The sequence below is a fragment of the Sorex araneus genome, chromosome 4 (genome assembly GCF_027595985.1).
Source record: "Sorex araneus isolate mSorAra2 chromosome 4, mSorAra2.pri, whole genome shotgun sequence".
NCBI lineage: Eukaryota > Metazoa > Chordata > Mammalia > Eulipotyphla > Soricidae > Sorex > Sorex araneus.
Window position 1 is genome coordinate 108,220,055 of NC_073305.1, and position 26,802 is coordinate 108,246,856.

Consider the following 26,802-nt stretch of genomic DNA (forward strand, 5'->3'; position numbering starts at 1 on the left):
ACCTTAGCTTATGAGGGGCCTCAATTGAAAATATGGGGCTATGATGTCTTTAAAAAAGACCTTTTGTGCAGCTGTATGTGTTCACTGTTAGTGTTTTCAAAATTAGGATGGGATAGGCTAATTAGCTATTAGCATATAGTGACTAAGATGACCAGGGTATCTCAAGAGGAATAGGTTATACCGATTGTTACTAAGGCAGCATGCATGGAATGGGAGAAATAACTGCGGCCGCATAAGCGGGCATCGCTCTAGAAATAGGCCACGCCCACTTTTGAGACCACTCCCCCTGATGAGAGGACACGCCCCTAACCTGGAGAAGAGGGAGGGGTCAGGGCCGGTGGGCGAGATGACTGAGAGCTGCCAGCTGGGGCAGGGGGCTTCTGAGTGGGCCCCCGACCTGTATTTGTGGGTTTTGTCATGTCTTACAGCACTCACTTCAGTCCTTGTTTTAAGTTTGGTTTTGAGTCTGTGAAGTTCCTGAGCTGTTATTTACCTATGAAATAGTGTATCATTTCTTCAGTCTGAGAGTCTAGCTGGCTAAAGTATTCTTGGTGAGGTGTTCATTTAATTTAGTTTTTTCACTATATCCCACCATTGTCTCTGAGCTCAGATGTTTCCTCTGATAAATCTGCTGTAAATCTAAGGGATGCTTCTTTATATGTGATTTCATCCTTTGGCCTTGCTGCTTGTAGTATTGTGTCTCCAACTGTGGTATTCATTGTTCTGATTACGATATGTCTTAGGGTTTTTTTTTTATTAAAGTTTCTTTTAGGTGGTACCCTTCAGACTTCTTGGATCTGGATGCCTGCATTGTCGAGCTCTTGGAACTTCTCAGCAGTGTTATCTTTAACTGTTACTACTTCATTGGGGTTTCCTTCCTGTCCTTCTGGTACCCTGATGATTCTTATGTTGTTCCTCTTGAATTCATCCCCTAGGTCTCTAACTCACCTTGAGCTATTTTGAGGTTTTTTCCATTGTCTGTTGTTTCCTGTATGCTTTCTGCTCATCTTCAAGCTCATTGATTCTGTCTTCAACTGTTGTCATTCTACTGTTGAGGGCACCCTCTGAGTTTTTATTAGTGACACTACTCTTTGTAGCTTTTTAATTTCTGCTCTCATTTCTTTTTGTATTTTATTGGCTATGCATTCCACTGTTTCTTTCATATCCTCCTTTAATTTACTGGATTTCTATTGTAACATTTCTTTGAGCTCATTGAACATCCTCATCATTTCATCTCTAAATTATTTATTGGAGAGATTATATATGCGGGTATTCCCCGTTGAGACTTCTGGGCTCTTTATTCACTCCTCGTGGTTGGGATCTGCGCCGTTTCCCCATGTTGCTTTAGCAGTATGGAAGTGGATCCCTCCAGTTCACCATCAGTGTCCCCCTCTCCCTGCAAGGGAGGATTCTCAATAAGCTCAGTTGATGGTGGTCTCCTTTTTCCCCTTCAAGAATACTAACTTCCTCTTTGGTGCTCCTGTGTAATTTTATCTGGGACCTCTAGTGCAGTTTCAATGGATGTGTTCTTTTATATTAGGCTTGTTAAGATTCTTCTGTTCACCATTATTTTGGTAAGTTTTGGGAGTATTTTGATTGTAATAGGCTAGTGGACTATTGCCCTGATGTGGTTGGGATAGTCAGGCTGTCGCTGTAAGAATTAGGTAATGGAGGTTGAGATATGAGTCCAAAACACTATGAAAGGGGAAATTAACTGTGGCCACATTCTCCACTGCCCCTGTGTCTATGGGGGGAAGAACTCTGCATTGGTGCTTTTCCTGGGTTAGAGTTCTACTTCTGGTCACTTCTAAAACTGCAGGAGTCCCCTCTTGCCTAGGTGCTCATGTGGGCACCTTAGCCAAAGAGGAATCTTCCAGTTCACTATGGCTGCTTGGCTTGGTATGCCACCCTTGAGGCCACACCCCCTGCCATCACTATACCTTAGCTGAGGGGAGGATAATTCCATTTTTTGGTCTCAAACTTTAGATTCCTGTCTTTAATCTATCAACTAGTTGCCATTTTAACCTTTTAATTTATCTTATTATAGTATCTCATGTTTTAGATATTCATAATGGTTTTTACTATTTTAGATAAAAGTTTATAATTAAAATATAAAAGTGTAGTTGCTTAAGATACATTTAATTCTTCCACTTTTCCATAACTCATCATTCAAAATTAAAAGTAAATTAGATAATTGGTTAAATATAAAGGTAATATTTGTGGCAGGTGTCCTGCATATGTCCCTCAAGTACCACTTCTTAATTGTGTGAATTTAGTAAAAGACAATGTTTTTTTTCTGGGTAAGTTCTTATATCTATATCAAAATTATTTTGTACTTGTTAAGATGCATAATGTTAATAAATCAGAACTGATAGAATTTCTTACTGCCTACTTGAGATGTTTTTAATACCTAAAAGTGTGAAAACTATAGTGTAAATCCGTTTTACTCTCATCTATGTTTTAGATAGAGAAATCTTAGCTTTTTCAGACAACTCCATCTTCTATTATGGCCCTCTTGAATTCTTATGGGAGACAGGGTAGGTTTATATTGTTCTGTTAATAGCAATACACTTGTTTCCAATGTTGGCCACATTTCGGTTGGCCACAATAAACTTTTATTTTCCCTTGAGAACAATTCAATTAAACATACTAATGGTAAGCATATTACTGGATGAAATCTCTTGCATTGTAAACTTCTCCAATACATGCCTCTTTCAAACAAGTAGCAGAGAGCAAGCCTGAAGCATATTGATTCTTTTGGTGACATTTTAAACCATAAGAGGAAATGAGCCAGGAAGAAGTAACCTCAGTTGGAATGTGGCTTGCAACCATAAATATTGAATGTGGTATACCTTGCATGAACTTGGGTCATACGGGTGGGGCATTCAATGACTTCTACCTCTGCCGGATTCTAGCCTTCAGCCCTCTTTGGCGATATGGCCCTGGAACTGTCCAAAATTAGTGCTGGTACCAAAAGGAAAAATCCCATCCTCCCTCAGACTGGGAAAAATCCCTACTCACAGCTATTGCCTGATTCTTAGGAACTTACCTCCCATGTAAATATGACCCTGCTGCATATGTGAGCTCTTGCACAGAGTCCAGACTAAATTGGCATACGTTTCCCCCTGTCTGTTTGGTGACTCATTGAGTATTCAAAGCACAGTTTCTCTTCCCTGGCGGCCAATTGTTGCTGTTGGCTCTCTCATTTTCTCTTGGAGCAACTTGGCACTCCTGTGCTAGAGCAGTGACTTGAGCTGATATGCATTGTTCAAAGTCCTGCAGAGAAGCATCAAACTCTATTTGCTATGAAAATGAATGCTGGAATATGTTTGATGTACCTGTCGGATAATCAGACGTGGGTCCTTATGACTTTCTGGCTCTTGCTTCTCACAAATTCTATTTGCCACAGTCTTATGACATCGTAGCGCTGTAGCACTATTGCACTGTTGTCCCGTTGTTCATAGATTTGCTCGAGCTGGCACCAGTAATATCTCCATTGTGGGACTTGTTGTTACTGTTTTGGCATATTTAATGTGCCATGGGTAGCTTGCCAGTCTCTGACATGACATCGTAATGTACAGAAAATTTACAAAACACTAAAAGATAAAAATTCCAGTGAATTCAAAAGTGTTTCTTTTCATGTATGACTTAAAAATGAAAAGCATACATATATATATCTAAAAACTTGCGTAAATTTTTCCCTTATCTGCTACTTTTGACTCATGTGTAACTTGGAGTACATTATCTGAAACTTATATATGGATATAGATCTCATGTCTCTTAATTATCTTCCCTCCTAAGTTACTTACTTCATTAAAAAAAGAAGTATAGTTTCCAACCATTTTTGATTCTGCCCCAAGCCTAGTTTGAGACTGAGGTCAATGCAGTCTCAGACACTAGGCTTGCTGAAAAAATGAATGGGGCAAACTGTTGGAAAAGCCAAGTTTGTTGAAGGGTTGTTTTGCCAGTTATATTAAAATTTTCCACACACTTTCTACAACATCAAAGGAAAGTTTCTTATTCTTGGATAGGAAAAAATGCACAATACATCAATCTACAGTAACTTAATTTCAACTCAGGGGTAAAATTGTCCAAATGTAGTTTTGAAGAAAAGTGTAGTGAGAATTTGGGTGCAGAACTGAAATTGGGTATTTTATGTGAATTTGTTCATGTATACGAATGTTTAAATTTTCCACTTGGTTAGTGGATGAAAGAAGCAGCAGGGGCTCTGTAAATACAGGCAGAATGTACAGTTGTTAAAATCTTGGGCTCTGGAATCAGAGACTGAGTTCTGGCTAAGGCACATAATAGCTAAGTGAATATGTGTGACATTACTTAATCTTTCTGTAAGTCCCAGTGCTTCATTTGTCAAATGCTTATAGTAATAGAAATATCCTCATAAAGTTTCAGTTAAAATTAAATAAAAATGATTAATGGCAGGTACTTAGCAAGGTAATAGGTATGATCAATCAAGATCCACTAGTAGTAACTATTACTAATGGTGTTTGATTAAATCTGTCTCTGAAGGATGTGACAGCAAAAACCTATGTTTTAGTTTGCTCTTAATGTTGAGCTGAATTCCAAAGTAATCCTTTCTTTTTAGAGGAAAGAAAAAAATCACCAAATTGCCATGAAAAACAAAATTTAGCTAAATTAAATGTTTTGTGTGTTCTTCCTTACCTATAGCTTATGCTGTACCTTGTAGAAGGCTAGTTGCAAAAGGATCTGTGTAAGAAAAAATTGTTCTATATCTTTTATTTCCAAACATGTAACTAGTGTTTATTTCCTGACTTTTTTTAAAGGTTGAACTTCAAGCTTATGTAACTTCATGGAATTAATTGGTGATTTGAGTGATTTCAATTCATTGTGACAACTTGGACCCATAAGTCATTTTCCAAGCCATACTAAATAGATAAAGATCATCTATTGTCAACCAAACTGAGATTAAAGTTTAAACAGTTGGCCAAAAATATTTTATTCATGTGCTCCCATATTTTTTGAGGACTATTTAGTGCTAAGTTATCAGAGAGCATTGAATTTACCCCAATACCTTTTGTCTTTGAATAGATATAAGACATGACACTTATGGCTAATTTTGTCTTCATAGTAGATAAATGAGTTTGCTTCCTGGAAAGTTTCTGGGAAAACAATATTTAATTTTATAAATGACATATCACAAGTAATGCTGGATATGTATTTCACAAGTTTAAATAATGAAGCACATATTATAATAAGAAATAAAATTTCCCCACAATATCAGATAATAGTTAACTTAAAAAAGTTTCTTAATTAAAAATGGTTCTTTCTTAAAAAAATTTTTTTATTGAATTGCTTTGCGATAGACCATTATAAAGCTGTTTATGTTTAGATTTCAGTCGTACAGACTTTCAACACCGTCCCTCCACCCATGTCCATTTCCCAGCACATGTCCTCCAGGTTCCTTTTTATCATCCCCCCCCCCCCCGCCACACACACACTCCTTAGATTGCTCTATGGCAGGAGCTTTTTTCTCTGCCTCTATCTCTGTCTCTGTCTGTATTTCCCTTTTGGGCACTGTGGTTTGCAATATTGATACTGAAAGGTTATCAAGAATATACCTTTTCCTACTTTTAACATTCAGAACTTGTCCAGTGTGATCATTCTCAGCTATTACTGTTACACTGGTCTCTTCTCCATCTTACCTACCCTCCACCTCACACATATTTGTGGTTGATTCCAACCATTGACCAGTCCTCCTAACCTCTGTTTTCCCTGGCCATGGATATTAGTCTTCTATTATATATATACTTTTATATATACCACAAATTAACACAGTTATTCTATAGCCCTCTCCTTCTGACTCAAAATGGTTATTTATTTATTTATTTACTTATTTAGTTCTTTGGGTCACACCCGGCAATGCACAGGGGTTACTCCTGGCTCATGCATTCAGGAATTACTCCTGGCGGTGCTCAGGGGACCGTATGGGATGCTGGGAATCGAACCTGGGTTGGCTGTGTGCAAGGCAAACATTCTACCTACTGTGCTATCGCTCCAGCCCTCAGATGGTTATTTCTTTATTTTTTATTTTTTTAAAATTTATTTATTTTTAATTAGTGAATCACCGTGAGGGTACAGTTACAGATTTATACATTTTTGTGCTCATGTTTCCCTCATACAAAGTTCGAGAACCCATCCCTTCACCAGTGCCCATTCTCCACCACCAGTAAACCCAGCATCCCTCCTACCATCCCCAAACCCATCTCCCCCCACCCCACCCTGCCACTGTGGCAGGGCACTTCCTTTTGTTCTCTCTCTCTAATTAGGTGCTGTGGTTCACAATAGAGGTGTTGAGTGGCCACTCTGTTCAGTCTCTAGTCTACATTCAGCCCGCATCATCCTTCCCCTGCATGGCCTCCGACTGCATTATACTTGATGATCCCTTCTCTGAGTTGCCCTCTCCCCAGAATGTGAGGCCAGCTTCCAAGCCATGGAGTCAACCTCCTGGTACTTATTTCTACTATTCTTATATTCTTGGGTGTTAGTCTCCTACTCTGTTATTCTATATTCCACAGATGAGTGCAATCTTTCTATGTCTGTCTTTCTCTTTCTGACTCATTTCACTTAGCATGATACTTTCCATGACAATCCACTTATATGCAAAATTAATGACCTCCTTTTTTCTAACAGCTTCATAGTATTCCATTGCATAGATGAACCAAAGTTTCTTCAACAGTCATCTGTTCTAGGGCACTCGGGTTTTTTCCAGATTCTGGCTATTGTAAACAGTGCTGCAATGGACATATAAGTGCAGATGTCATTTCGACTATACTTTTTTGCTTCTCTGGGATATATTCCCAGCAGTGGTATTGCTGGGTCAAATGGGAGCTCAATATCTAATTTTTTGAGAATCATCCATATTGTTTTCCAAAAGGGCTGAACCAGTTGGCTTTCCCACTAGCAGTGCAGAAGCGTCCCTTTCTCTCCACATCCTTTCCAACAGTGGTTGCTTTTGTTCTTATGGATGTGTGCTAGTCTCTGTAGTGTGAGGTGGTATCTCATGTTCGTTTTGATCTGCATCTATCTCATGATTAGTGATGTAGAGCACTTTTTCATGTGCCTTTTGGCCATTCGTATCTCTTCCTTGGTAAAGTTTCTGTTCATTTCTACACCCCATTTTCTGATGGGGTTGGATGTTTTCTTCTTGTAGAGTTCAACCAGTGCTTTATATACCCTTGATATCAACCCCTTATCTGATGGGTATTGTGTAAATATCCTTTCCCATTCTGTAGATAGTCTTTGTATTCTGGTCACTGTATCTTTTGCGGTGCAGAAGTTTTTTAGTTTGATGTGGTCCCATCTGTTGATCTCTGTTTCTACTAGATTACTTAGTCCCGTGTCATCTTTGAAGATACCTTTATCTTCAATATCGTGGAGGGTTTTGCCGACCTTGTCTTCAATGTACCTTATGGTTTGTGGTCTGATGTTGAGGTCTTTAATCCATTTTGATCTGACTTTTGTGCATGGTGTCAGGTTGAGGTCTAAGCCCATTCTTTTGCATGTGGTTGTCCAGTTGTGCCAGCACCATTTGTTAAAGAGGCTTTCCTTGCTCCACTTCACATCTCTTGCTCCCTTATCAAAGATTAGATGATCATACATTTGGGGTTGTGTGTAGGGATATTCATACACTTGGGGTTGTGTGTAGGGATATTCCACCCTGTTCCATTGGTCTGTGGGTCTGCCTTTGTTCCAGTACCATGCTGTTTTAATTGTTACTGCTTTGTAATAAAGTTTGAGGTTGGGGAGGGTGATGTCTCCCATCGTCTTTTTCCCAAGAATTGTTTTAGCTATCCGTGGGCGTTTATTGTTCCATATAAATTTCAGGATTGCTTGATCCATTTCTTTGAAGAATTTCATGGGTATCCTTATAGGGATGGCATTGAATCTGTATAATGCTTTGGGGAGTATTGCCATTTTGACAACATTGATTCTCCCTATCCACAAGCAGGGTATATGTTTCCATTTCCTCATGTCCTCTTTTATTTCATGGAGCATGGAGTAGCGTTTTATAGTTTTCTTTGTAGAGGTCTTTTACTTCCTTGGTTAAGCTGATTCCGAGGTACTTGATTTTCTGGGGCACGATTGTGAATGGGATTGCTTTTTTCATCTCCCTTTCCTCTTCCTCATTGTTTGTGTTTATGAAGTACATGGATTTTTGGGTATTGCTTTTGTAGACCGCAACTTTAATGTATAAGCCTATTGTTTCTAAAAGTTTCTTAGTAGAGGCTTTAGGCTTCTCTAGATATAGTATCATATCATCTGCAAAGAGTGAGAGTTTGATTTCTTCCTTTCCTATCTGGATGCCCTTAATCTCTTTTTCTTTTCTAATAGCTATCGCAAGTACTTCCAGTACTATATTGAAGAGAAGTGGTGAGAGTGGGCATCCTTGTCTTGTGCCTGATCTTAGAGGAAAGGCCCTTAGTTTTTCCCCATTGAGGATAATGCTTGCCATAGGTTCGTGGTAGATGGCTTCGACTATCTTGAGGAAAGTCTCTTCTATACCCATTTTGGCAAGAGTTTTCATCATAAAAGGGTGCTGGATCTTTTCAAATGCTTTCTCTGCATCTATTGATATGATCATATGGTTTTTATCTTTACTTTTGTTGATATGATGGATTATGTTGATTGATTTTCAAATGTTAAACCATCAGATGGTTATTTCTTGATCAAAACAAATACTTGCTTAATTTATTATTTCCTAGTGAACTCTATTTGACATTCACTTCGAGGACACACAGCAGGAAAGCTGTCTGGAACACCCCACCCTAAAGAGAGGATAAATTTATTACACCCTCAAGCAAAGTCTGTGTCAAGTATTGGCTCATTACTTGATAAAAAGAGAAAAACAAATTCTCTCTGTTCTTTGTTTAGGAAACATTCAGTTTTCAGGTTTGTCAATATAATGAATCTCAATGGCTGTGGGACTTATTGATTTAGTGGTGTATTTTTAACTGTGAACGAGAGACACAAAGCTTAGGTTACTATTGTGTAAAGCTGTTAACTGTAGAGAGAATAAAATTCTGTCCAGATACTATTCTTGGACCAAGACTTGTCTCTTGGCTTGAAGCTATATAATCCAAATGGACACTTTTCAGATTTTTGCTTACTTGATTGTATTTCAGCATTTGACATTGTTGACCAGACTCCTCAGTGAAATATTTTTGTTTATTTTTGGTATTCTTCACTATCAGAAAAAATTTCTGCTCTGCCTGGCTATGACCACTTTTTTATTTTCAGATTATTCCATAATGGTTGGTTCTCCTGTGATTCTTGTTACATGACCTTGTTACATCTCAAATAACACAGAGCTTCTGGTGATGTTCATTTCTGATATCAACCACTACGAATAAGATAAAGACTCAAATGTCTTTATTTCTTGGGTGCCAAAATTTATATTTTCACCTCCTTACTAAAATATTTTTTGCTAAAATGATCTTCTGCCATTCCAAACTGACATTTCCAAATTTACTGATTAATTTTATGCTCAGCTTGTCTTCTTTTTGTTTCAATTAATACAATCATTTAGTTACCTAAGTCAAATATCATCTTTGATTTCTTTGCTTTTGTTATGTCCCACAAATAATCAGTCTCCCAGACCTGCTGTATTTATGTTATAAAGGCCTTTCATTATTATCTATCGTGACTCATATTTATTGCACTGGATATTAATGTCTTATTTCAGGCTTCTAAGCTTCAGTCTCTTTATCACTCTGAAAACACTGATTTTCCCTGACTCCTTGCTACATGATCCAGAGTTTTAGAAACTAGACTTTTAGTCATTTTTTCCTAACAATGAAAACTCTTCAAAAACTTACCATCATCCTTATAATAATAAAGGTTAAGTTGTAATTATGTGGCATATTTTAAACTATCATGTATATTCTGACACCCCTTTTTTTGTTGTTTCTGGGTCACACCCGGCGATGCACAGGGGTTACTCCTGGCTCTGCACTCAGGAATTACTCCTGGCGATGCTAAGAGGACCATATGTGATGCTGGGAATCGAACCTGGGTCGGCCATGTGCAAGGCAAACAAGCACTCAGGATTAATGAATTGGATATTTTCTCTCATTCCTCTGGTCCTGTTTTTGCCTCTCTGTGGAAGAACTTTTCCTTATTTTCCTGATGTATACCCACTCATTCTTCAAGCTGAGAAGGCATTTATCTGGGAAACTTCTCTGATTCTCTCTCTAGACCACTGTTAGAGCTGATTTCTGTTGTTTATCTAGTGCACAGTGTACTTATATTTCATTGCATTCACAAAAAAGTATTTTCAATGCCTATTTACTTATCTTCTTCATCCAAGAACTCTTTGAGGTTAGTAAAGTAACTGTATTATTTCAACATGTGCCTCTAATACTCTCTTTTTAGTAGTCACTCAATTGATTTTATTTTTTGTGAATTAACTACATAATTTTTCAATTTTATCTCAAAAAGGAAAAGATTTGAAGATTTTACCTTTTGGGGGGAAGTCACCGTGCATAAGATAAGATTTTCTGGAAAGATTTCCCTAGCTTGTGTATCCACTATTCACATTCTATACATGAGAGCAATAGAGAGTTAGCTGATAGCTGAACCAGGGCTATAATAGCCCAAACTAAGGTCTGAAAATGAACAGTCAGAATTATAAGCATTTTCTTTACACCCTACTAAGGGATGAAAAGAAATCCCTTTTTACATCAAAACATTCTTGAAGGCATTGTGATTGGACATTTTTTAAGACTCTCTATGGTTTCTGAAATCAGAGAATATTTAATTTCACTTATGGCTTTTATAAACTCATGTAGAATTCAGAATTTTATTCTAATACTCCCTGAGTTTTTAGAAATTAATGAAATCAAGGTTATTAATAACTAAAGACTGCGAAAAAAGTTTGATACTTTCTTAGAACTTTAATTTTCGATCAAAAATGAATCTAGAAATCTTTTATCTATAGTTCTTCCAGGAGAACAAGACACTATAAACATGTTCTCCGGTCACCATCTTGCTACCATTGCATGACAAATACAACTTATCAACATGAAGCAGAGCTGAACTTTCTGAATTCTTAGGACTATTCAAAGGGCTTGGAATGACACACACCCACGTTTAAAACAAAAAGAAGAATGAGTAAGTGAGGAACTGAGAATCACATATTTTTCTAAATTGGATTTATCTGTGAGATTTGAATATGTGCAAACATTTTGAGTGATCTGGTATGAATTATGACTTTGTTATTAAATAGTTATTTTGCTGTCCTTATGTGTGAAGTAAAAAGAGATTTGCTTTGCTGAATTTTTAAGGATTGAATTTTGATGGAATACTAGTCTTTTTTTCCAAATTGAAAAAAACTTTCTCAGAATTTAAAGGACACCCCATCTGAATTCAAGCTGTGCTTGGGTTGGCAACATTTTTTTTTTCTTGGCGTTGGAAAGGATGTTTTGAGTCTTATGATTTGGTATACCGCAAACAGGCTTATACACAAGCTGTAATCCATATGATCTAGATGAGAGCTAAAATTGTCTCAAGTGATCAAATAAATGAGAATTTTAAAAAATGGAAATAAATTATTTCAGTCAAAAGCTTTGTGCTTTTGAACTTTCAATTTATTTTTTTCAAATTCTGAAATTTACTGAATTTCCTCAGTCCTTTCAGTTTGTTTTCACTTCTTTCCATGAAATAGTAGAAAACATGGTTTGGCCATTTTCCTTTCTTCTTTGGAGGGAGTGGATGGGAGGTGTCCCCACCAGTGTTCAGGCTGCTTAGAGGCAATGCTGATGATACTTGTCCAAACAGTTCTTATTGTTCAATCCCAGGGTCCAGTAATATTGTCATTCACCCAGCGGTGCTCTGGACTAGCACAAAAAGCCTGGTGATGCTTGGGGACATTGAGGGCTAAACCTAGCTGTGACCTGGAGGGCAAGATCATGTGGCACATGGGATTGAATGGGATCCCTGCAAGTGAAAGGCATAAGCCTCTGACCCTTGAACCTTTGTCCCAGTTTAGGAATATTTTAGGCTTAAAAGGGAAACAACTAGTATTTATTTGTAGGCCCCTTTTATATGCCATAACATTGAACTCTTGTGGTATTATTTAACATTGACATCTTCCCTACACAACAGTATTATTTTTCCAGTTTTACAGATGGGAACAGTGAGTCTCAGATGAGTAAACGGATGCTCTTAAACTCAAGTAGTAAGCTTAGGTTCTTTACAGGTGTTGTTTTCTGTCCCCAGAATGCTTTGCCCTTCTCTAGAGCTTACTTCCTAACCCAGAGATGCCCTACCTTCCTTACTTTATCTAGAAAATTCCTATGTTTTTCAAGATTCACTTCTTTCAATAACCTTCTGGAAGCTCTACCCAACATCTCAACCATAGTTAGGTGCTCTCCTTCATGTGAGTTTCCATTCCATTCTCTAAACTTGCCTCCACCAAGTATTCATTGTGATTGTATTGAATCTTTTCTATATTTTAACAATTATAGTTCACAGTTTGAAACCATGTTATCTGTACATCTCACTGATTACTTATTCCTAGAATACAATGAGTATTGATGGCATCAAAAATAGTTAATTCAATAGTACCCATTATATGCCTATAATCACTGATATTTTATGAAATCTTAATATTCAATAAAAATTCTATTCTTCTCCTTACCCCACCCAAGAGGATCTTTCACTAAAAAAATGAGAGGAATGAACTATTCCTTTATTCTTCATGCTGTTTTCATATTATTTTTACAATATTACTGCATTTAGCTTCAGAAAAAAGAGTTACACTATCATACTGTTTTTTACATTGTATTACATCTGGATTTCATAACACAGGAAAGAAAAAACAGCCGCATATATGTATCTGGTACTTGTGTTTTGTTGGGGAGTTTAATCCCAGGACAGTTAAGAGTGAAAGAAGAGAGGGTCAATGCAAGAAGGATGAGGAGCCATGAAAAGTACTTTCGTTATAGTTACTTCTTTACAGTGAGCTTCAAAGAACTGCTTTTTTAATGGTTTGGCAGGTACTTACCCTTTGGTCTCACAGGACAACTTCAGGCAGGCTGATTGGAGGGAGTAGAAGAGAAAAGTGATCTGTCAGTTTCTCCTGCCTTCTGTTGGCCAAGGGTACTATAAGAGTTAACCTCCTTGCATTCCAAGTTGAGTCATTTAAACTGTTTCTTGGGAAAACAAATATACTCCCTATCATGGCATTTTTCAAATCTTGAAATTACTGGAAGATAATAGGCCACAGGCAAGAAGAGCTTGCTTTCAAAGGACCTACTGCATGGGTTAGCATGGACACATATGCTGCACAGGTATTGGAGGTTCAGTCAACAGCTGAAGAGCCTGGAATTGACAAGTCTAAGAGAACAAGATGAGACATAAACTTATATACAGATGCAATTCAACCATGTACATTCATTTATATCTTTAAACATTTCCTGTCATGAGTATTCACAAATTATGGTCTAGCTGATCCAAATATCCAAATGTCTTCTATCTGAACAATATACTGGCAACTCAAGCATAGCACGGCATGCCAAAACTTTAGATACAGTAAGAAGCTTTTACAAGAAAATTGGGATATCTTGTTGCTTTGGGTTTTTATTTCTTCCTGCCATGTCTAGCCATGATGTTTGACACAGCAGACAAATACAGAAATGAACAGGATGATCTTTTATCCTGTTCATTCCTAAAAGGATACTAGATAATATTAGTTTGTAATAGTTACATGCTTTTTAGAAAAGAATCATAGAGCTATGTAAGTTGGTGACCTCTTTTTTTTTTTTCAAGAAATATTTTAATTAAAGAACCAAAATTTACAAAGTTGATAGTTTGGTTTTCGGTGTACAATATTTTGACACAAATATATGGATACTGAAAAGTTATCAAGAATATCCCTAGAATATCCCTTACCGACTTTTTTTTTTTTTAATTTTATTGAATCACCATGTGGAGGGTTACATAGTTCTCAGGATTATGTCGGTTATACAATTCTCAAACACCCTTCACTTCACCAGTGCCCATCTTCCATCACCAACCCCCCCAGTATACCTGCCGCCCCCTCCCACCTCCCCAGTCCCAACCCTTGCACATGATATGTTTCACTTCGTTTATGCCTTATTTCGATTACATTCCATGTTTCGATACACAACTCACTACCGTTGTTGGGGTTTCCCCCAAAAAAGAAAAGCAGTCCTATTGCCAAGGAGGCATTTGATAGTTCTCCATTGCTAAGAATATAGAGATATTAAGTCCCGCTGTTTGTTACATGGTTTTTCTTTTTCCCCCTTGCCCCGCGCCACCGAGTTCACGCCTGTTTTAGTAATCGCCACGCTGCCTGACAAGGGAAAAAAACTGAAAAGGATGGTTATTTCCCGTCATCAGCAGGCGTGGGGCTCTGGCTTAGTTGATAGACTAGTAGAGTGTCTCCAAGCAGTCTCTGGACCCGAAGGTCTTGCGCTGGTATCGGCTCCGGCTCGAGATTCCACCACCGTCCCGCTGTTCCTTGTACATAATTTTTCCCCTTATATCCCATTCCCACGCCATCAGGTCTGCTTGCTTAATGGACATCACACTGTAGTTGATGACACACCGCGTTTCTTCCCGAGAAAGAAGAAAATTTCTTCTCAACCGGCGTGGGGATATAGCTTAGTTCAGTCTAGTGAGATGGCTACCACTTTGATTGCCTTCAATATTTCAGCAACAGACTTACTATTAGGATCTCCCACAAAAGTCCGCCCCATTAGAAAGGAACCATTACATATTGCTCATACTAAGATGACATTAAGTCGCGCGGCCGCTGCCGCGGCCGCGCGGTTTTGGGTTTCTGTATAAAGTCCAGGGAAAGTACAACCAGAAATAACATCACTATAAACTTTTACCCTTTTATGGTGCTCATAAGATGGAGAAACCTAGAGAGAGGCTCGGCGTCTCCCTTTTGCGCTCAGGAAAACCGCGGCCCCTGCGCTGTGCTCAGGAGGGAGGAGTTGAGAGAGAGACAGGTTAAAAGAATTGGGGGATGCCCGGGTCCCACTGCTTCAGCACGCCGTGGGGTCTCTGGTCCCATGCCGGAATTAGTTCAGTGGGCTGCTTGGGGTCCGAGGGCGCTCCCTCGGGCCCCTCCATCGTGCTCGCTCCACAGCCGGGTCCAAAAGGAAGCACACGTGGGGGAGGTGGGTTTAAGTATCTAACTGCGGTGGGCGGGGGTCGCCGCCCCCGCCCCCTGGGGACTCCCGCAAGCGCGCTCACGTCCTGTTTTGGCTGGATCGGCGTCTCCCTTTTGCGCTCAGGAAATCCGCGGCCCCTGCGCTGTGCTCAGGAGGGAGGAGTTGAGAGAGAGACAGGTTAAAAGAATTGGGGGATGCCCGGGTCCCACTGCTTCAGCACGCCGTGGGGTCTCTGGTCCCATGCCGGAATTAGTTCATTGGGCTGCTTGGGGTCCGAGGGCGCTCCCTCGGGCCCCTCCATCATGCTCGCTCCACAGCCGGGTCCAAAAAAAAGTTGGTGACCTCTTTCCATCAGCACTATGCTAAAGTCATGAAAAATTTCTTAGGTTCTTGCTGTTATTTTTGTCTTTTTCAACAATACAGGAGATAATTATGTTCTAGGAACAAGTTAACTCTTTAACAATATTTGCCTTATGTTTCTCTTTATGCATATTACTAATGAAAGAATTTTAAAAAAATAGTGGAATAAAAGCTTTTGCAATATTATGAAGGATTACATAAGATTTATAATTTTTAAGATTTGGATATACTGTCCAAAAATATATAGTCCACTTTGGGCCTAATAATAAAGGTTCATCATTCCAGCTATCAAAATCAACTTACTAAGGATCCAGTCTAGGGGAGTCCTTAATTATTATTAAGTCTATCTAATGATAAAAACCCGCCTTTAGTGAAAAAAGAATACACTGTAGAAGTAATATTTTGCCAGCAACATCACCAATGGCCTTCTCATTTTCCTGATGAACTCATTGTAGTTATGGAAATTCTAATTTCCTATTTGGGTCAGCTTCAGAAGTACACTTAATCTATGTGCTTCAAATGGATTTATCTATTAATGAACCAAGAAATTATTTTTTTGCTCTGACTTGCTGATATTTTTAAAGTTCAGATTATTCTAGGGTCATATTTGTTCCATAGTTTTTATGTAACATATTCACTTTCCATTAAAATATGATTTTCTTAACTAAGAAGGTGTTAGGATTTTGGTCCCTGGTGGAAATTTTACTTTGCAGAGCATTACCTCATCCAAATGTATGTTCCCTGTGAACCTGTCATCAAGTGGACTTGATGCCTTAATTTTTTCCTTTTGTGGTGAGATGCTTAACTGGTTACTTTTGCAGACACTGTTAGTAAAATTAAGAGAAATAAGTGAAATAAAAATGTATTCAATTGCAACTGAGTAGAGCTGAGCCCATCCATTACTGCATATTGAAGGCTGAAATTTCAAGGTAAGCCAAATTGTTTCTTCAAAATCAAAATGAAGGTTATTGGACTCAGTTAACGTACTAAATATTTCAGTCAAGTTCATGAACTCTGCAGTTACAAATAAAATTGTTTCATGGATTTTTTTCCTTCCAACGATGCTAAAAAATGTCCATGAGTTTTCTATTTCTTTTACCAACATGCTTTCAGCATCTTTTGCCTATTAAAGTTGATTCTGAGCATACAATAAATGGGGCATGGCAAAAATTCTTGCAATAAAGGGAGCTGTTTGAAATGTTATACTCTGAATCAGAAACATTTGATGTATAGTGGACATTGGTAGGACATATGCGTGTGGATGGTATGGTAAAAGGTTTCATGAGGGAGGCAGCATTTATTCTGGGTCTTGAAGGATGGGCATTGGAAATGCAGGATGCTAAGGAAAATGGTTTTTAATTGTAGCAGATTTTAAGAAATCATTTTGGGTTACCGAAACTTAAAAGTCATATAAATACAAAGACCTAAAATTTGAGGTGTTCTCAATTATGGTACTTCCTTTATTGAGGACATTATTTTTAAATTCTTCAGATAGTTATTAAGATGTAAATGGCATATAAGATTGTGAAAGAATACAACACAACTTGATATATGGGTATTTTGTGAAATGATGATCACAATTAGGTTAGTTAACATCTTTCTCTTATAACATATATCAGTTTTTTGTGGTTGTTGAGTACAGTTAAGACCTACTATGTTAACAAGTTTAAAATACAGAATACAGTCTTGTTAACTATTATCTATGTAGTAGAGCTTAATTATTTTGTAATTGGAAGTATAGATCCTTTGGTAACTGTTGCCTCGTTTCTTCCCATCCTCTAACCTCTGGCGACCAATCCTGAAATATCTATTTCTTTTCTTTTCTTTTTTTTTTTGCTTTTTGGGCCACACCCAGCGATGCACAGGGGTCATTCCTGGCTCTGCACTCAGGAATCACCCCTGGCGGTGCTCAGGGGACCATATGGGATGCTGGGAACCGAACCCGGGTCGGCCACGTGCAAGGCAAACGCCCTACCCGCTGTGCTATTGCTCCAGCCCCTGAAATATCTATTTCTATGAGTTCAACTTTCCTAGATTTCAGATATAAATGAGATCCTATAACATTTGTCTTTCTCAGACTGATTTATTTGACTTAGCATATCATCCTCAATATCCATCCATTCTGTCACAAATGGAAGAATTTCCTTTCTTATGGCTGTTCTATTTTCTTTATATATATATACACATATATATGTATGTATGTATGTATGTATGTATGTATGTATGTATTTGAGCTATACTCAGCTGTGCTCAGGGTTTACTTCTGGCTCTGCACTCAGGAATCACTCCTGACAGGGCTTGGGGAAGGGGATGCAGGAATATAGGGAGTGCCAGGAATTGAATCTGAATCTGCTGAATGCAAGGCAAGCACCCTACCCTATGTACTACTTTTCCAACTCCCTTTTTATAATATCTTAAGGTTAACGTTTAATTAGTCTTCACAGTACCTCTTATACCTGTCATTTAAAGCAATAAATTCAGGGGTCAAGAAATAGTACAGGAGTTAATGCAATTTTCCTGCAGACAGTAAACTGACTTTGATCCCCAAGAACACATAAGGTTCCCTGAGCACTGCCAGGAGAGATACCTGAGCACATAACCAGAATAATTTTTATTTTATTTTTTAAATGAATCACTGTGAGGTACTGGTACAGACTTATAAACGTTTGTGCTTATGTTTCAGTCATACAATGATCCAGTAGTCATCCTTCCACCAGTCCCCATTGTTCACCACCAATGATCCCAGTATCTCCCCCACCATCCCCACCTATCCCCCACACCCCGTTTCTGTGGCAGGGCATTACCTTTTGCTCTCTCTCTCCTTTTGGGTGTTATGATTTGCAATAGAGGTTTTGAGTGGCCATAATGTTTGGTTTATAGTCTACTTTCAGCTCGCATCTTCCATCCCAAGCAGGCCCACCAAGTGCCCTTTACTTGGTGGTCCCTTCTCTATCTGAGCTGCCTTTCCCCCCAGCATGTAAGACCGGCTTCCAAGCTGTGGAGCAATACTCCTGATACTCATCTCTATTATTTTTGGGTGTAAATCTCCCATTCTGTTACTTTATAGTCTACAAATGAGTCTTTTTCCCAAGAATTGCTTTAGCTATTCATGGGGGCTTTCTTGTTCCATATGAAATTCAGGAGTGTTTGATCCATTTCTTTGAAGAATTTCATGGGTATCCTTAAAGGAATCACATTGAATCTGTATAAAGCTTTGGGGAATACTGCCATTTTGACAATGTTAATTCTCCCAATCCATGAGCAGGGGATATGTTTCCATTTCCTCATGTTCTCTTCTATTTCGTGAAGCAGCATTTTGTAGTTTTCTTTGTAGAAGTCCTTTATCACCTTAGTTAAGCTGATTCCGAGGTACTTGATTTTCTGAGGCATGATTGTGAACGGTATTGATTTTTTTCATGTTGCTTTCTTCTCTTTCATTTTTTTGCGTATAGGAAAGTCATGGACTTTTGGGTATTGATTTTATAGCCTGTGACTTTACTATACAAGTTTATAGTTTCTAGGAGTTTCTTGGTAGAGGCTTTAGGGTTCTCTAAATATAGTATCATATCATCTGCGAATAAAGAGAGGTTGATTTCTTCCTTTCCTATCTGAATGCCTTTAATATATTTTTCTTGCCTAACCGCTATTGCAAGTACTTCCAGTACTATATTGAACAGAAGTGGTGAGAGTGGACATTCTTGTCTCATCCTCGATCTTAGAGGGAACGGTCTTTGTTTTTCCCCATTGAGGATAATGCTTGCCATAAACTTGTGGTAGATGGCTTTGACTATACTGAGGAAAGTTCCTTCAAAACCCATTTTGTTGAGAGTTTCATCATAAACAGGTCCTGGATCTTGTCAAATGCTTCATCTGCATCTATTGATATGATCATATGGTTTTTATCTTTACTCTTGTTGTTATGATTGATTATGTTGATTGATTTCTGAATGTTAATCCATCCTTGCATCCCTGGGATGAATTCCACTTGGTCATAGTGTATGATCTTTTTGATGAGTTGTTGGATTCTATTTGCTAATATTATGTTGAGGATCTTCACATCCATGTTCATCATCCTCTAATTTTCTTTTTTAAGCGGTGTCTTTGTTTGCTTTTGGTATTAGAGATATGTGTTTCTCATACAAACCGTTTGGGAGAGTTTCTGTTTTTTCAATTTACTCTAAAAGCTTGAGGATAACTGGCAATAGGTCCTCTTTAAATGTTTGGAAGAATTTGCAAGTGAATCCATCTGGACCTGGGCTTTTGTTTTTGGGAAGACTTGATTAGAGCTTCAATTTCCTTGATAGTGATAGTTCTATTCAGGTATTCCAAATCTTCTTGGTTCAGTCTTTGGAGAGTATAGGAATCCAGGAATTTATCCATATCTTCTAGGTTCACTTATTTTGTGGCATGCAGATATTCAAAGTAGTCTCTGATGATCTTTTGAATTTCTTTGGTTTTGTGATATCCCCCTTTTCATTTCTGATTCAGTTTATTAGAGTTCTTTCTCTCTCTTTGTGAGTCTTGCTAGCGGTTTATCAATCTTGTTTATTTTCTCAAAGAAGCGGCTCCTGGTTTCATTGACCTTTCGGATTGTTTTTTGGGTTTCCATGTCGTGAATTTCTGTTCTAAGTTTTATTATTTCTTTCATTCAGTCTGGTTTGGGTTTCTTTTGCTGGTCCTTTTCTACGATATTGAGCTGTGAAGTCAAGCTATCTATGTAGGCCCTTTCTTCCTTCCTGAGGAATGCTTGCATAGCTATAAATTTTCCCCTTAACACGGCTTTAGCTGTGTCCTGTAGGTTTTGGTAGCTTGTGTCTTCATTCTCATTTGTTTCAAGGTATCTTTTTATTTCTTCCTTGATTTCCTTCCTGACCCACTCATTGTTCAACACTGAGTTGTTTAAATTCCAGGTGTTTGATTTGGTTCTTGGCGTCTGTGTGTGATTAGCTTCTATATTCAGCGCATCATGGTTTTAAAAGATAGTTGATACATTTTCTAACTTTCTTATCCTATTAAGGTATGCTTTGTCACCCAGAACATGGTATATTTTGAAAAATGTTCCACGTATACTGTAAAAAAAAGGTGTATTTTTTTGGGGGGGGATGCAAAGCCCTGAATTATTAGCCCTCTTTCTTCTATTTCTTCCTTCAAAGTCAGTGTTTCCTTGCTGAGTTTTGTCTTATTGATCTATGTAGAGGTGATAAGGCAGTGTTGAAGTCTCCAACTACTATTGTGTTGCTAGTAATGTCCTCCTTAAAATCTGTTAGTTTTTTTTAAGTATTTAGCTGGTCCCTCATTAGGTGTGTATATATTTGGGAGTGTGATTTATTCCTGCTGTACATATCCCTGGATTAATAAAAATGGCCTTTGCTGTCCCTTCTAATCTTTTTCAACCTGAAATCTATGTTGTCAGATACTAGTATGACCACCCTGGCTTTTTTGAGGGAGCTATTTGCTTGCAGAAATGTTTTTCATCCTTTAACTTTGAGTCTTTGTTTGCTCTGACTGTTCAAATGTGTGTCTTGTAGGCAGTGGAATGTTGGGTTCAGTTTCTGAATCCATTTTGCCACTCTGTCTCTCTCTTTAAAAAGATTTTTTTATTAGTGACTCACCATGGGGGTGCCGTTATAGACTTACAAACTTTTAGGCTTCTATTTTAGTCATACAATGATTGAGCACCCATCTCTCCACCAGTGCCCATTTTTCACCACCAATGGTATCTGCATCTCTCCTCCCTCCTACCCAGTTGCCCCCACCCCCAACCCACCTTGCCTCTGTGGCTGGTTATTCCCTTTTGCTCTCTCTCTCCATTTGGGTGTTGTGGTTTGCAGTAGAGGTATTAAAAGGCCATCATGTCCGGTCTATAGTCTACTTTCAGCCTGCCTCTCCCATCCCAAGCAAGTCCTCCTAGCACCTTTACTTGGTGGTTCCTTCTCTATCTGTGCTGCCTTTTCCCCAGCATTTGAGGCTGGCTTCTAAGCTATGGAGTAATCCTCCTGGTACTTATCTCTGCTGTTCTTGGGTATTAGTCTCTAATTCTGTTACTTTACATTCCACAAATGAGTGCAATATTTCTATGTCTGTCCCTCTCTTTCTGACTCATTATACTTAACATGGTACTTTACATGTTGCTTCACCTATATGCAAATTTCATGACTTCATCTTTTATAACAGCTGCATAGTATTCCACTGTGTAGATGTACCAAAGTTGTTTTTTTTAATTTTTTAATAGTTTATTTTTAATTAGTGAATCAACATGAGGGTACAGTTACAGATTTATACATTTTTGTGCTTATGTTTCCCCCATACAAAGTTCGATAACCCATCCCTTAGCATGATAACCCATCACTTAGCATGATACTTTCCATGTTGATCCACTTATATGTAAACTTCATGACCTCATTTTTTCTAACAGCTTCATAGTATTCCATTGTATAGATGTACCAAAGTTTCTTCAACCAGTCATCGGTTCTAGGGCACTCGGGTTTTTTCCAGATTCTGGCTATTGTAAACAGTGCTGCGATGAACATATAAGTGCAGATGTCACTTCGACTATACTTTTTTGCTCCTCTGGGATATATTCCCAAAGTGGTATTGCTGGGTCAAACAGGAGCTCAACCTCTAGTTTTTTGAGAATCGTCCTTATTGTTTTCTCAAAAGGGCTGAACCAGTCGGCATTCCAACCAGCAGTGTAGAAGGGTCCCTTTCTCCCCACATCCTCTCCAACAGCGGTTGCTTTTGTTCTTATGGATGTGTGCTAGTCTCTGTTGTGTGAGGTGGTATCTCATGTTCGTTTTGATCTGCATCTCACTGATGATTAGTGATGCAGAGCACTTTTTCATGTGCCTTTTGGCCATTTGTATCTCTTCCTTGGAAAAGTTTCTGTTCATTTTTTCACCCCATTTTTTGATGGGGTTGGATGTTTTCTTCTTGTAGAGTTCAACCAGTGCTTTATATACCCTTGATATCAACCCCTTATCTGATGGGTATTGTGTAAATATCCTTTCACATTCTGTAGATAGTCTTTGTATTTTGGTCGCTGTATCTTTTGCGGTGCAGAAGCTTTTTAGTTTAATGTAGTCCCATTTGTTGATCTCTATTTCTACTATATTGCTTAGTTCTGTGTCATCTTTGAAGATACCTTTATCTTCAATATCGTGGAGGGTTTTGCCGACCTTGTCTTCAATGTACCTTATGGTTTGTGGTCTGATGTTGAGGTCTTTAATCCATTTTGATCTGACTTTTGTGCATGGTGTCAGGTCGAGGTCTAAACCCATTCTTTTGCATGTGGTTGTCCAGTTGTGCCAGCACCATTTGTTAAAGAGGCTTTCCTTGCTCCACTTCACATCTCTTGCTCCCTTATCAAAGATTAGATGATCGTACATTTGAGGTTGTGTGTAGGGATATTCCACCCTGTTCCATTGGTCTGTGGGTCTGCCTTTGTTCCAGTACCATGCTGTTTTAGTTGTTACCGCTTTGTAGTAGAGTTTAAGGTTGGGGAAGGTGATGCCTCCATCATCTTTTTCCCAAGAATTGTTTTAGCTATCCGTGGGCGTTTATTGTTCCATATAAATTTCAGGATTGCTTGATCCATTTCTTTGAAGAATGCCATGGGTATCCTTATACGGATCGCGTTAAATCTGTATAATGCTTTGGGGAGTACTGCCATTTTGACAATGTTTATTCTCCCTATCCATGAGCAGGGGATATGTTTCCATTTCTTCATGTCCTCTTTTATTTCATGGAATAGGGTTTTATAGTTTTCTTTGTAGAGTTCCTTTACTTCTTTAGTTAAGTTGATTTCAAGGTATTTGATTTTCTGGGGCACGATTGTGAACAGGATTGATTTTTTCATGTCCCTTTCCTCTGTCTCATTGTTTGCATATAGGAAGGCCATGGATTTTTGGATATTGATTTTATAGCCTGCGACTTTATTGTACAGGTAAATTGTTTCTAAGAGTTTCTTACTAGAGCTTTTAGGCTTCTCTAGGTATAGTATCATATCGTCTGTGAATAGTGAGAGCTTGATTTCTTCCTTTCCAATCTGAATCCCTTTAATATCTTTTTCTTGCCTGATGGCTATTGCTAATACTTCCAGTACTATATTAAAGAGAAGTAGTGTGAGTGGGCATCCTTGTCTTGTCCCCCATCTTAGAGGAAAGCCCTTAGTTTTTCCCCATTGATGATAATGCTTGTCATAGTTTCGTGGTAGATGGCTTTGACTATCTTGAGAAAAGTTCCTCCAAAACCCATTTTGGTGAGAGTTTTTATCATGAATGGGTGTTGGATCTTGTCAAATGCTTTCTCTGCATCTATTGATATGATCATATGGTTTTTATCTTTACTTTTGTTGATATGATGGATTATGTTGATTGATTTCCAAATGTTAAACCATCCTTGCATCCCCGGGATGAATCCCACTTGGTCATGGTGTATGATCTTTTTGATGAGTTGTTGGATTCTATTTGCAAGTATTTTGTTGAGGATCTTTGCATCGGTGTTCATTAAGGATATTGGTCCATAGTTTTCTTTGTTAGTGGTGTCTTTGTTTGCTTTTGGCATTAGGGAGATATGTGCCTCGTAGAAACTGTTCAGAAGGGTTCCTGTCTTTTCAATTTCCTGGAAAGGCTTGAAGAGAACTGGCAACAAGTCTTCTTTAAATGTTTGGAAGAATTCGTCAGTGAATCCGTCTGGACCTGGACTTTTGTTTTTGGGGAGACTTTTGATTACGGTTTCGATTTCCTTGATATTTATGGGCCTATTTCACGTCTTCTTGGTTCAGTGTTTGGAGATTGTAGGAGTCAAGGAATTCGTCCATTTCTTTTAGGTACTCTTGTTTCATGGCATACAGACTTTCAAAGTGGTCTCTGATGATCCTTTGAATCTCCTTGGTTTCTGTTGTGATGTCCCCCTTTTCATTTCTGATTTGTTTTTTTTGGGTTTTCTCTCTTTCTTTGTGAGTCTTGGTAGCGGTTTATCAATCTTATTTATTTTCTCAAAGAACCAGATCTTTGTTTAATTGATCTTTCGGATTGTTTTTCGGGTTTCCATATCATTAATTTCTGCTCTAAGTTTTATTATTTCTTTCCTTCGATCTGGTTTGGGTTCCTTTTGCTGGTTCTCTTCTAAGATCTTGAGCTGAGAAGTCAAGCAATCTGTATAGGCCCTTTCTTCTTTTCTGAGGAAGGCTTGCATAGCTATAAATTTTCCCCTTAACACAGCTTTAGCTGCGTCCCATAGGTTCTGGTAGCTTGTGTCTTCATTCTCATTTGTTTCGAGGTATCTCTTGATTTCTTCCTTAACTTCCTTCGTGACCCACTCGTTGTTCAATAGTGAGTTGTTTAATTTCCAAGTGTTTGATTTGGTTCTTCGCGTCTGTGCATGATTAACTTCGATCTTCAGTGCATCATGGTCTGAAAAGATATTTGATACAATTTCTATCTTCCCGATACTACTAAGGTATAATTTGTTGCCCAGAACGTGGTCTATTTTGGAAAACGTTCCGTGTGTGCTGGAAAAGAATGTGTATTCTTTCTTTTTGGGGTGTATAGCCCTGTATAGGTCTATCAGCCCTGTCTCTTCATTTAGAGCCATCGTTTCCTTGCTGAGTGTTGTTCTTGTCGATCGATCCAGAGGTGATAAGGCAGTGTTGAAGTCTCCAACTACTATCGTGGTGCTAGTTATGTCCTCCTTAAATTCTGTTAGAAGTTCTTTTAAGTATTTAGCTGGTCGTTCATTCGGTTCATTCACACGTTTAGGAGTGTGATTTCTTCCTGTTGTACATATCCCTTGATGAATAGAAAATGACCTTCACTGTCCCTTCCAATCTTTTTCAACCATATAGTGACTTAGATGATGAGGGAATTCTTCAGAGTAGTGGGTTCTATCAGTTGTGGCCAAAGGATAATGCATGGAATGGTAAAGAAATAACTGCGGCCGCGTTAGCGGCAGCCGCTCTGAAAATAGGCCACACCCACTTTAGGCCACGTCCCCTACGGTGAGGACACGCCCCTAACCAGCAGAGTGGGAGGTGGTCAGGAACGGACAGTGGCCCAAAGGTGCCAGGCGGGGGTGGAGGTGGTGGGGCAAGCCCCAAACTGCAGGCAGGGAGTGGGGAGGGGGCTTCTCCGCGCTGGGCAGTGTCTTCAAGGGGATTTCCTATTTACCTGTAGTGTGGGGGGTGGTCAGGAACAGACGGTGGCCGGGAGGGGGCTTCTCCGCGCTCGATGTACCAAAGTTTTTTTAACCAGTCATCTGTTCTTGGGCACTGGGCTTTTTTCCAGATTCTGTCTATCGTAAACAGAGCTGCAATGAATATGTAACTGCAGATGTCATTTCTAGTATACTTTTTGCTTCTCTGGGATATATTCCCAGAAGTGGTATTGCTGGGTTAAATGGGAGCTCTATTTCTAATTTGTTGAGAAGATCTATACTATATTCCAAAAGGGCTGAGCCATTCGGCATTCCCACCAGCAGTCTTTGGGTGGTTGACATGGTGGTGTCACCCAGTGCATGGTGGTCTGCAAAGGTAGTTGATACAATTTCTATCTTCCTGATTTTACTGAGGTATGTTTTGTGACCCAGCACATGGTCTATTTTGGAAAATGTTCCGTGTGCACTGGAAAAAAGATGTGTATTCTTTCTTTTTGGGATGCAAGGCCCTGTATAAATCTATTAGCCTTCTCTCTTCTATCTCTTCCTTAAACACCAGTGTTTCTTTGTTGAGTTTTAATCTCGTAGAACTATCTAGAGGTGATAGGGCAGTGTTGAAATCTCCAACTACTATTGTGTTTCAGCAATGTCCTTGTTAACATGTCTTAGTAGTTTTTTAACTATTTAGCTGGTCCCTCATTAGGTACATACATGTTTAGGAGTGTGATTTCTTCCTGCCGTACATATCCCTTGGCTAGTAAAAATTGGCCTTTGCTGTACTTTCTAATCTTTTTCAACCTGAAATCTATGTTGTCAGATACTAATATGGCCACCCCAGCTCTTTTAAGGGAGTTGTTTTCTTGCAGGATTGTTTTTCATCCTTTGACTTTGAGTCAGTGTTTGCTCTGTCTGTTAAGATGTGTTTCTTGTAGGCAGCAAAATATTGGGTTTAGTTTCTGAATCCATTTTGCAACTCTGTGTCTCTTAATTAGTGCATTTAGAGCATTGGCATTGAGAGAGATTATTGTCATGGGTTTTGTGCCATCTTTCTGTAGGGGTTTGTTGTGCTTGTAGGGGTTTTTCTTGTCTTACAGTAGTCCTTCTTTTA